Below are 12,026 nucleotides of genomic sequence, written 5' to 3'. Positions count from 1 at the left end.
AAAGCGCTCTGCTAGGAGGCGTCCAGTCTCCCCAATGTAGAGGAGACCGCATCGGGAGCAACGGATACAATAAATGATATTAGTGGATGTGCAAGTAAAACTTCGATGGATGCGGAAGGCTCCTTTAGGGCCTTGGATAGAGGTGAGGGAGGAGGTGTGGGCACAGGTTTTACAGTTCCTGCGGTGGCAGGGGAAGGTGCCAGGATGGGAGGGTGGGTTGTGGGGGGGCAGATCCGGCGGAGGAATTGGGAATACGGGATGGCATTTTTGCAAGAGGTAGGGTGGGAAGAGGTGTAATCCAGGTAGCTGTGGGAGTCGGTGGGTTTGTAAAAAATGTCAGTGTCAAGTCGGTCGTCATTAATGGAGATGGAGAGGTCCAGGAAGGGGAGGGAGGTGTCAGAGATGGTCCAGGTAAATTTAAGGTCAGGGTGGAATGTGTTGGTGAAGTTGATGAATTGCTCAACCTCCTCGCGGGAGCACAAGGTGGCGCCAATGCAGTCATCAATGTAGTGGAGGAAGAGGTGGGGAGTGGTGCCGGTGTAATTACGGAAGGTCAACTGCTCTACGTAGCCAACAAAGAGACAGGCATAGCTGTGGCCCATACGTGTGCCCATGGGCACACTCCATCTACTACCTCTACCACCTGGAAAGACAAGGGCAGCGTATGCATATGAACATCAACTGCAAGTGTCCCTCCAAGTTGCAGATCATCCTGACTTAGAACTATATCGACAATCCTTCACTGCCATTGGGTCTAAATCTTGTAAAACCCTTAGTAAAGCATTGTGAACGTATCTAGACCACAAGGAATTGCAGCAGTTGGAGGAGACAGCTCACCGCCATCTTTCCAAGAGCAATTAAGAATAGACAATAAACACTGGCCTTGCCAGTAACACCCAAATTCTACGAAAATAGAGTCCAATATTCTATTTGTCATCCGTATGACTTAGGTACTACGTGCTAATATTTTTCTGTTTCATTCACGAGGACACCCAGGTCGATCTGAACAAATCATTCCGCAGGCCCTCTCTTTGGATAACATTCTGCCTTCCTAATCTTCCTGCCCAAATGAAAAAGTTCACATTTTCTCACGGATACTCCATGTGTAGTTTTTTTTTACACCAACTTAGCCTATGTCTTTTAGAACACTCTGTATCCTCTTTACAAAACATCTTGTTACCTAATTTTGTATCATCAGCAAATTTGATTAAAATAGATAGGCAGTCCCTTCACCAAATACATTGATATAGATTACAAATCATTATGGTCCCAGCAATGGTTCCTGCAACATTCTACTAGTTAACAATTTGCCAACCAAAAATGATTCATTGACATCAACTCCATTTCCATTAGGCAATCCTCTATCCCAATACCCAGAACCCTTATTTCATGCAGTAATATTTTATGTGATAGCTTACTAAATACCTTTAGCTGCTTTAACTTATCTGGTTTATAATGCTCCAACATTGGTGATCACGGCTCCAACTGCCTCAGTCCCAAGTTTTGGAATATTCTTTTTAGAATCTCCAACTTGCTTTCTTCCTTTGAGACACTAATTCAAATCAACCTCCTTACCCAAATTTCTTTTCATCTGACCCAAAACTTCACTGTAGCTTTTTTAAAATTCATTCGTGGGATGTGGGCATTGCAAGCTGACCAGCATTTATTGCCCATCCTTAGTTGTCCTTGAGGTGTGGTGGTAAGGTGCCTTCCTGAACTGCTGCAGTCCACATGCTCTGGATTGAATCCATGTCCTAACAGAGGGAATTCCAAAATTTTGACACAGTGACAGTGAAGGAACAGCAATACGTGGCCAAGTCAGGATGGTGAGCGGCTTGGAGGAGAACTTGAAGATTGTGTTGTTCCAGGTATCTGTTACCCATGTCCTTTAGATCAAAGTGGTGTGCATTTGGAAAGTGCTGTCTGAGGCTCATTGGGGAATTTCTGCTGTGTCCCATCTTGAAGACAGTACACTCTACTGTGACTTAGCATTGGTGGTGGAGGAAATGGATGTTTGTCAATGTAGTGCCAATCAAGTAGCTAGTTTATCCGATATGGTGCCATGCTTCTTGAATGTTGTTGGAGATGTACCCATCCAGGCAAGTGGGGAGCATTCCATCACACTTCTGACTTGTGCCTTATAGATGGACGATGGAATTTGGGACGTCAGGAATGGAGTTACTCACCATAATATTCCTAGCCTCTGACCTGCGCTTGTTGCCATTGTGTTTATGTGGCGAGTACAGTTGAGTTTCTGGTTAAAGACAACCCACAGGATGTTGGTAGTGGGGGATTCCTTTGATGGTAACACTATTGAAAGTCAAGAGGCAGTGGCTAGATAGTCTCTTTTTGGTGATGGTCATAGCCTGGCATTGGAGTGGCATGAATGCCACTTACCAGCCCAAGCTTCCATATTATCCAGATCCAGCTATACTTGAACATGAACTACTTCAGTACCTGAGGAATCATGTTAAAAATCACACAACACCATGTTATAGTCCAACATGTTTAATTGGAAGCACACTAGCTTTCGGAGCATGAGGAATCATGAACGGTGAACATTGTGCAATTACCAGGAAACAACGCCACGTCTTACTTTACGAGGGAGTAAGGTCAGGAAGCAGCTGAAGATAGGTTGGGCCTAGGACACTGTCTTGAGGAACTCCTACAGAGATGCCCTGAAAGTGAGATGACCCACCTCCAACAATCACAACCATCTTCCTACATGTCAGGCATGAGTCCAACCAGCGGAGAGTTTGCCCCCTATACCGATTGATTCTAGTTTTGCCAGCATTCCTTAATGCCACACTCTGTCATCTCACCTGTAGAATTTAGGTCTTTTGTCCATGTTTGAACCAAGGCTATATTGAGGTGAGGAGCTGAGTGGCCCTGGCAGAGCCCAAAGTCAGCTTTCCTGAGCCGGTTCTTGACCTTTTCTATCACTTTACTGATGAAGTGTCATCAGTTCATACCTTGTTTTCGAAAAGAAGCACTTCAAATGCTTGTTTATTTTAAATGTGCTAAGTAACAGCTCTTACACAGATTACATTTTTTTCTGCTGAGTCCACCTATTCCATCCGGTGTATAATCCCCACTGAACAAAGTTTTAACTGATTAAGCTAAATACCACTCAAGTGACATAAAGAGCCTAAAGATAATTACAAACCCAGAAATATGGAATTACATGAGCCCTGACAAGTCCTCTCAAATTCACTTGATCGTCAATAAAGTTAAACAGCGAGTGAGTAGTTTATTTGTCCATCATGATATCACAATTAAATCCAATCCCATCTCACAGCTGCACTTCTGATACATCTCCAAACCACCAAAACATTAGTGGAAATCCATAGCAGTACTGTCACTTAACTGAATTAGCCTCAGATTAATGCTCAAATAAAAGCAAAATACTGCAGATGTTGGAAATCTGAAATAAAAACAAAGTGCTGAAGAAACTTAGCAGGTCTCGCAGCATCTGTGGAAAATGAAACAAAGTTTCAAGTCTGAGATGACTTGAAAACAGTTCTGACAAGGAGTCATATCAGATTCAAAGTTAGCTGTCTCTCCCAACAGATGCTGCCAGAATTGCTGAGTTTCTCTTGCACTGATTTTTATCTCTTGGTTCAAATGCCACCATGGCAGATGATGAAAAATTGGCATTTTTAAAAAGGTTAGTATGATGGCACATTGTTGATGGTCATAAAAAGTGAACTGGTTCACTAACACCATTTAGTGATGGAAATGTTGTTCAATCTTAACCGCTATCTGAAATGGCCTACCCAGCAATCCAAACAGTTCAAAAGCAAGTTTTTAAGGCAGTTTTTTCTGTTCCCTCAGCCTGTGGATCCCAAAAGCAACTACAATTCTATAGTTACCCACTTTTTGATATTCAACACAAAAGCTCACATTTAGGGTTTTCCTACTCCGTATAACTCAGTACCATATCAATTACTCGTTAAGCCATCAAGTACAAGTTTACAAATGAATGACATGAAGATAGCAAAACTACCACAACTGAAGCGAGATTGACAGATTAATGAAGTATCCGAGATCTACTTTCTAAAACGAAAAAACATACTCCCTTTGAAATTCAAACATTCTTTGCAGCCCAAAGAAAAGTTTTCCAGCGAAAGCTCCGTCAAAGTTGGAGATGCAACTGGATTGCATCCTCCCTATCCCTGATCCTTTCTATATTGAGTTATTATAACAGGAAGCGGAGGGGGCTATAACTACTAAAAATGTAATTTAAATGGAAATGTCCGTGCTGCAAATATCATCGGAGTCAGGGTGATTCCGCTCAGTCTACTACAAACATTAAGCCACCTTTCTGCTGGAAGCAGCTTAGGCCTCGCTGACGGAGGGAGGCTGCAGACTGCTGGCGGGTCTGAGGAGCGGGAAGACCGGGGTCAGAGATACTCCGTCCAGCCGCAAACGACCCCGCCCTCCCCAAGCCAACCGCCGCTGGCGCTCCGGCCTTTTCACCATTTAATAGAACCGCGAGCCCCAGAGGCAGGGCCCGGGGCCCCGGGCCCGCTGCACACGACTCGCTCAGGCCTCAGAACAGGCGCCGGATGAGGTTCCGGCTACTGGCGGCACCCGCCTGTCACTGTTCCGAAAAAGGATCATTGAACCTGAAATGTGAACTCCGCTTTGTCTCCGCAGATAGCGATGGGTCTGCTGAGGTTCTCCAGCTATTTGTTTTTGTTTCCCCTCCCCCACCCCCACGTCTCTCCGGGTCCTCTCCCTCACACCCCAATCCTCACCTTCCACAGGTTCAGGATATATCGCAGACTCCCCCTCCGGCTTCATTCAACCCGACAAGGAGGTAGGACGCCAGACACACCAGGTACCGCAACTCCGACCTTTCATCCCGCGACAAGGCAACCGCGGCCACAGGAGCATCCTCGCCCCGCAGAGAGGAGGCGCCTCCCGCGGCTCGGAGGACACACAGCGCCTCCCGGGACTAGGAGCGCGCACAGCGCCTCCCGCGGCTCGGAGGACACACAGCGCCTCCCGGGACTAGGAGCGCGCACAGCGCCTCCCGCGGCCCGGAGGACACTGTCTCTGGGCTCGGTGGACTCACGGTGTGTCGCCCGAAGGATTCACAGCGCCTCCCAAGGTTCGGATGACTCATAGCCCCTCCCATCGGCGGTGGAACAGGGGCCACTGCTGGGAGGTGGGAGGAAAGAGATGGTCGTTAGGAGGAGATGCGTTTGAAGTGAGGTTAGAGATCGAAATGTAGCGGGAGAAGCTGGGTCGATGTGAGGAGGCTGGAAGAGAGTGGGCGGCTGGAATGGTGTTGGAAGGGGTGGCAAAGTCGGGAGAACAGTTAAGAATACGATCTGTGAGGTAAGATTTGTGTTTTGTATGCATAGTTTCTTTTGATTCTGAACTTGTGGCATATGTGTTTTAGTGTTTATGAAGTTTAATAATTAATTTGTATTAATTAAGTATTTCTAAAGATATAATTAGATCAGTGTGACAGGGGGAGTCCTATGGTGATGAAGGGGATTTGGTGTTGGGAGAGACGGATTAAACATTGTTAAAAATCACACAACACCAGGTTATAGACCAACAGGTTTAATTGGAAGCACAAGCTTTCAGAGCACTGCTCCTTCATCAGGTGGTTATGTGATGAAGGGTCAGTGCTCCAAAAGCTAGTGCTTCCAAATAAACCTGTTGGACCATAACCTGATGTTGTGTGATTTTTAACTTTGTACACCCCAGTCCAACACTGACACCTCCAGATTAAACTTTGAAGATCATTAACTTGCTTTCTGTTTAGAATAATCTTTTTTTTTGATCGGACTAAAGATGAGATGATTGGAAAGGCCTGGAAAGCTTTTTTATTTCAGTTCACAAAAGTTTTGTTTGAAATTGGATACATAAAATAATTTTTCTTAAAGAAAGGAGTTAATTTTAAACAGTTAGGAAATAGCTTACCTTTTCTTAAAATAGCTGTTAAGAAAAGAACATCTGCCCTGTAGAGATGGTTCATGAACTGATTGTTGAACTCCATACTGAGTCCAGAAGGCTGTAAAGATTTTAATTTGAAAGGACCAGACCAAAGTGATGGGATAAAATGCAGAAGAGGTTATTTGAAACTGAGAAGGTCTAAACTCAGGAACCAATTGAGTAAGAGGCTATCAAACTCTCAAGACTGAGAAAATGAATAAATATTAAATAAAATCAAACTCTCCTCCTTGTTGGAGTGCCATATGTGATCATGTTCAGATACATGGAATTATATTTTTACAGTATCGTTTGAAATCTGTCAAATTATGTTTAGTATATTTTATCTTTTGTGTAACTAATTTCTGTTTATGAAAATAAATCTATACCATTGCGTGCTTGTGTTTAGTGGAAGACCACCTCATTAAACAAAACAAGCTAGATTTCAGTCTGGAATCTGACTTGTAATAACATTAGCTGGGATCATAACATAACAGAAGGAGCATATATCTAACTGGAAACTTGGAAAATGTAAAATCCCTGTAGTAATGAATGGCTAGCAAATGAATGTGATAAGTCTGTTGGGCTGAATATGTTCAAGATTTAGTCTATGTGGAAGATTATTGTGAAAGCTGTTGCAATGAACACTCAATTTGTTACATTTAAGTCTTTGAGGTGTGAGGTATGGTAAAATGCATAATAACTTCCAGTTTAAAAAACATTACAGATTTATCATATATAGTGGAAGCAATTTAGCCATGTCTTCAGTCTGTGAAACTGAGCTGAAAATGTGTTGCTGGAAAAGCGTAGCAGGTCAGGCAGCATCCAAGGAACAGGAGAATCGACATTTCGGGCATAAGCCCTTCTTCAGGAATCAGCTTATGCCCGAAACTTCGATTCTCCTGTTCCTTGGATGCTGCCTGACCTGCTGCGCTTTTCCAGCAACACATTTTCAGCTCTGATCTCCAGCATCTGCAGTCCTCACTTTCAGTCTGTGAAAGCTCTGTTTAGGGTAATGGCTTTTTGTGTGGAATATGTACCAGTTAGTTCGAAAACAAAACCTTTCCCTACCTTATGCTTGTTGTCTTTTGCCAATTTCAATACACTGGTAGCCAGGAAATTAATACTTTCCTGTATATTGTGGCATTAAATTTCTGAATAATGGTTAAATAACTATTAAGGATATAAATGAGTTCTTCTACATCTGCTTCTGTGGGCCTTCAAAGACCATATAGGTCAACACAAATACAGAAGAGTATATTACTACTGGACTAGGTCACCTCATAAAGCGTTTGTGAGAATTAAAAAAAGTAACCCTTCAGTATAGCTCTTAAGACAAGAAAAACATCTGCCCTGGAGAGATGGTTTATGATCTGAAATTGTTGAACTCCATACTGAATCCAGAAGGCTGTAAAGTTCTTAAGGATAACACCAATCCAGGCTTTCCAATGGTCTATCATTTTAATTCTCCACTTGTCTCAGCCTGCTGGACTCCTCCAATGAAGCCTCACTTTTCACTTAAACACTTCACCCTCTCCTGGAGTTAATTCAACAACATTAACTTTCAAAGTTTCAAAATATTTCAGACTGTAAACTCTATCCGTATGCTGTTTCTGTTTCTTTTCTCATTTCATCTGCTTCTAGACACACATTTTGTTTCTATTCTTTTTAAATGTTTTCTTGCTTGTAAATATATGACTTACTTATAAATATATGGCTGGCTGCGAGTGTAAATATACTCGGCATTCGGAAGCCTTTGGGGGTGCTCCGTTATGTGGGCGCGCAGAACAAGGTCACGTGGTGCTCCACTCCGTTGCAAAACAGGGTCACGTGATGCTCCATTTCACGCGCCGGAGGCGTGCAGGGGGTCACGTGGTTCTCCGTTTCGCGGGCAAAACAGGGTCACGTGGGGTCAGACATCCGGGAACGTAAGGAGGCGGAGAATGGAGTCAGATCAACAGCCAATCAGAAGATAATCCCACATCAGTGATTGCATGACGTTTTTTATAGTATAAAAGACTGGCTCAGGGACGGGAATAGGTCTTACTTTTCGAACTGGAACACTTCGTAGTTTGTCAGGGACAAAAATGTTTAGACCCAGAGCACTGTATACTTTGTCCACTTACTGTTTAAAATAAATTAAGAGTGTGAGACCGAATATCTTCTCCTATTGCTTCATTTAAAGAACACGCAGGAATGGGCTCTCACATAGAAGAAAGTAAGTTGGTAGATTGAGCCAAAGTCTGACAAATTGGTGACCCCAACGTGACGAAGACAGAGAAGTGACGGAAAAGAGAGAAAAATAGAAACAATGGACAACTGACATCTGATGACAACAACAAGCGGCGCCGCATAAAAAAAGGTGAGCAGACGCCTGTTTATATCGAAGTTCTGCAATTGGAAATACTAAATTGATTGTTGTCATTATACTGCAAGTGTCCTAGTAATAGTAAGTGGATAAAGTATTGATATAGTACGTACAGGTTTAAAGTCCCTTGGGGTTAGAGTCCCCATAAAAGCAACAAGGTACGTATGGATTTAAAGTCCCTTGGGGTTAGAGTCCCCATAAAAGCAACAAAGTTTAATACGTACGGGTTTAAAGTCCCTTGGGGTTAGAGTCCCCATAAAAGTAACAACGTGCGTAAATGTGAGGAGGTTTAAAGTCCATTGAGCAGGATCTCATAAAAGCAACGCTCACAAATTGTGGTGTATGATTGTGTTGTATATTTTAAAACTTATATTGGGGAATGTACGGAGGGTGGCAGAAAAGCCAGTAGTGTCTTGAAGACAGGGACGGGTGGTGTCTCAGCGAGAGAGAGTTGGCAGTGGAAACCTAACGGTGATAACAACGACCCTGCTGATAAATCTCACTGAAAGGGTCAGTTGCTCGGGTGTACTCCATACAAACTGACTGGCCACCGGATTTGTCTCTGATTGGGTTAGTTGCTCGGTTATATTATATCCAAACCAATTGACTGCTAGACGGGAGGATTAAAACAAAAATACAAAAAAAACAAAAAAAAAATGGAAGGGGAATTTGATAAAGAGTGTGAGGAATACGGAGGATGTTCTTTTGACTTAATGTTGCCCGTAAAACAGCAGTGGGGTAAGGCTAGAAGTCAGTTAGTTATTGGACTTGCAAAGGACAAACAAAAAACAATGATGGAGAAATATGATAAGATTTGGGACGAATTACAACAGGGCAAAGTCCCTAAAGATGAGGAGAGGGAGCAATTGTCACTGTTTTTAGGAAAAGCAGAAGAGCAAGCTAAATTAGAAGTTGAAGAGCACATGAAGGGAAAGAAAGTGTCAATATTAGTTAGAAGAAAGTGGACAAAAGAAGGCGAGGAGAAAGAGGAGAGGAGGATTTATCTGCACAACATGACGTTAGCCTATATGGCAGTAGAAACATTACAAAAGAGAGTAGGTGGTACCTCTAAAACAGAACTGGCAAAGGAGACAGAAAAGGCAGTACCAACCGCGCCATTATATCCTAAATTGCCTGGGGCACAATCACTGCCCCCATATCCTGTAACACAAATGCCACTTATGTATGTTCAAGAAGGGGTGTTGGATGTGCAAGAAGTAGGAACGAGAGAGTATGAAGCAATAAAAGAGAGACTGGCGGAAGCAGTAGAAGAAAGCATCAGAAAGGTAGAAAAACTAACACAAGAAGCTGACGGAGAGTTAAAGAAGCGGAGGAGGCAAGCAGGGTGATAATGACACACAGCAGAAACAAAGAACAGCCGAAACAAGGGAGATATTCATTATTGGAAGAGCCAGATGCTCACTCGACACCATATAGTGTTGAGGGCGAAAGGAGGGGAAGATTACGTAGTTCAGGTCAGTTACTAGATGACGGGTTCTCAGACATAAGAAGGAGAGATTTGAGGGAAGAACGAGATAGAGACAAATTGGATGGTGGGGGGGGGGGGGGGAGTCTGAAAATAGTACAGATATTGAGGCGAAGAATCCCTGACGACGATGACCCACACACCTACCCCGTCACTTTGAAAGGCTCACTCACAATGCATACTGAACATGGCCCTCCAATGAAGCCCCTACCTGAACCAAGTTACAACCTGCGTCACAGAGACACATTACGACAATCCGTACAGTATCAGCACCACCAAATGCCATTAATGTACAGAGACTCTTATTTGGGGGATGTTTATCAGCCCTTCACATTTACTGACATGAATTGCATCCTGGATAAAATGTCCCCACCCATGGAGGGAGGTGGGCCTTGGATGACTAAATTTTGCCAATATACACTAGGGCACAAGTTAGCTATGGGTGATTGGAGAGCATTGTTGGGCAAGCAATTGAATATGTGGGAAATACAGCAGATTGAAGCGTATGCGGGGACCACCTTACTACCTGATTCAGAGCCGTTTGCGCAGCATGCCAGCTGTGTGGGAAGGGCAATGAGGAATAGATTTCCGATTCCACCGGGAGCGATGCACTCACTCACCTTCACAATGAAGGAGGGTGAGGATATCTCTGCCTTTTTGGCTAGGTGTAAGGGCACGTGGACAGATACTGCAGGGAGCCATCCAGGGTCGGGTCAGCTACAGACCACATTATTTAGGAATGCCGTTATGGCAGGGATGCCTAAGGAGGTAAAAGAGGCAATGGAGAGTAATCCTGATATCCCAGGTTGTTCTACAGAACAGTGGGAGAAACACTTGACGCACCACATGAAGCGTTACAGGACGAAACAGGATGAAGATAAACAGAGCAACGAGTCAGCTCAAGTGCAGTTGCTGAAGTTACAGCTCGATGAGGCTAGAAGGGAGGCCAAGGATTGATCCGAGGACAGTATGTCCACTCAAGTCAGCCTCCTTTTCAACAGGTTCCTCAACCTTACCAAGCCCCAAATGTAGCTGCAGCCCCGGTGCAAGGACAGTACCCCCAGACTATCCCGGAAGGGCAGGGGTACGAATATTGACGGGGCCCAAGAATCCAGGGGCATGTGGGGTTGGCAGACCCCTATATGCAAATGAGGGTAATGGACAAGAATCTGTCTTTTTTGGTTGACGCGGGTGCAAGATTTTCTACCATCACTTGTGATACACCTCGGTCAAATATTTCATCCTCCAGCGTCCAGTTAGTAGGGTTCTCGGGTAAACCAGAAAATCTGCCTTTGACATCGCCACTGATCACATCAGTGGCTGGACAGACCTTTCGTCACTGGTATATTTCATCACCTGCATGCCCTATGAATTTGATGGGTCGTGACTTGCTGGTGAGATGTGGGGTCTCGGTTCTGTGCGGACTAGACGGGTTGGTAGTGACCTTTCCAAATGGCTATTCTGTCAACTGTTCTATGACAATGATTCACTCTGGATCCCAAATGATGCTATCACCGGACACATCTCCAATGGCAGAAGGGCAGTGGGCAGATATACCCTGGGGACTACTCGAACCTGAAAGCAGGCAGAACAATGGTATAAAGTCTTTATACAACCAATGGCATCCCTGGGTTCAGATGCTGCATCCCTATGCTCCTCCTGCAGATCCCCTTCATGTTACCCTGTATTATGATAGAGATGATAATGACATCTATCAGCATGCATTCTATCAGCACTTAGAAGGGACTCAATGGGATATTTCCTGTAGTTGTATTCTGATAGGGAAAGAAGGTGTGGCGGGTGTTGTTGAACTGACTGCAGAACAGTTGGAATGGTATGAGATATCTGAAGAAGCTATACCTCATCTCACATTGGCCGTGCATGCTAAATATCAGGCCAAGGATCTGGGACCTATGTCCAAACGTTTGATGGCACTAACTGATTGGGTTTGGACTCAGCTACCCGGTTTACAATATTCACCATCAGAGAAAGCCTATAGAATTATGTACAGGACAACTGACAAGGTACTGCTGGAACATAGGCAGATTGAAAGGTTTCATGGCAGAGAGAAAACAGACCATCCACAGGCTGCAGCGATGCTTGACACTCTACCAGATACCTTGTGGTCAGCAGGTTCAACGGACGTTGGTCACTGCAAACACGTCCCACCAATCACATTTGATTTAATGGACCACACTCCGATTTGGCAGAGACAATATTCAC

At 44.1% G+C, this 12,026-nt stretch overlaps 1 protein-coding gene across 7 annotated transcripts in view; it reads right to left on the bottom strand.

The window, feature by feature from the left end:
* Window positions 1–4,898, bottom strand: part of dpp9 (dipeptidyl-peptidase 9) — a 107,265-nt gene extending 102,367 nt beyond the window's left edge. For 5 of the 7 annotated variants that reach the window (XM_087976151.1, XM_087976153.1, XM_087976150.1 and 2 more), the window contains exon 1: window positions 4,761–4,898. The gene's annotated coding sequence lies outside the window, so the exon portion shown is untranslated. The remainder of the gene's footprint in view (window positions 1–4,760) is intronic. The other 2 variants (XM_087976149.1, XM_043720897.2) reach the window with 2 other exon arrangements.
* Window positions 4,899–12,026: the final 7,128 nt, after the last annotated feature.

The sequence above is a fragment of the Chiloscyllium plagiosum genome, unplaced genomic scaffold, assembly GCF_037043375.1.
Source record: "Chiloscyllium plagiosum isolate Xiang-an unplaced genomic scaffold, Cpla_swu_hap1 HiC_scaffold_28, whole genome shotgun sequence".
Lineage (NCBI taxonomy): Eukaryota > Metazoa > Chordata > Chondrichthyes > Orectolobiformes > Hemiscylliidae > Chiloscyllium > Chiloscyllium plagiosum.
This window is presented reverse-complemented; position numbering and strand designations above follow the sequence as displayed.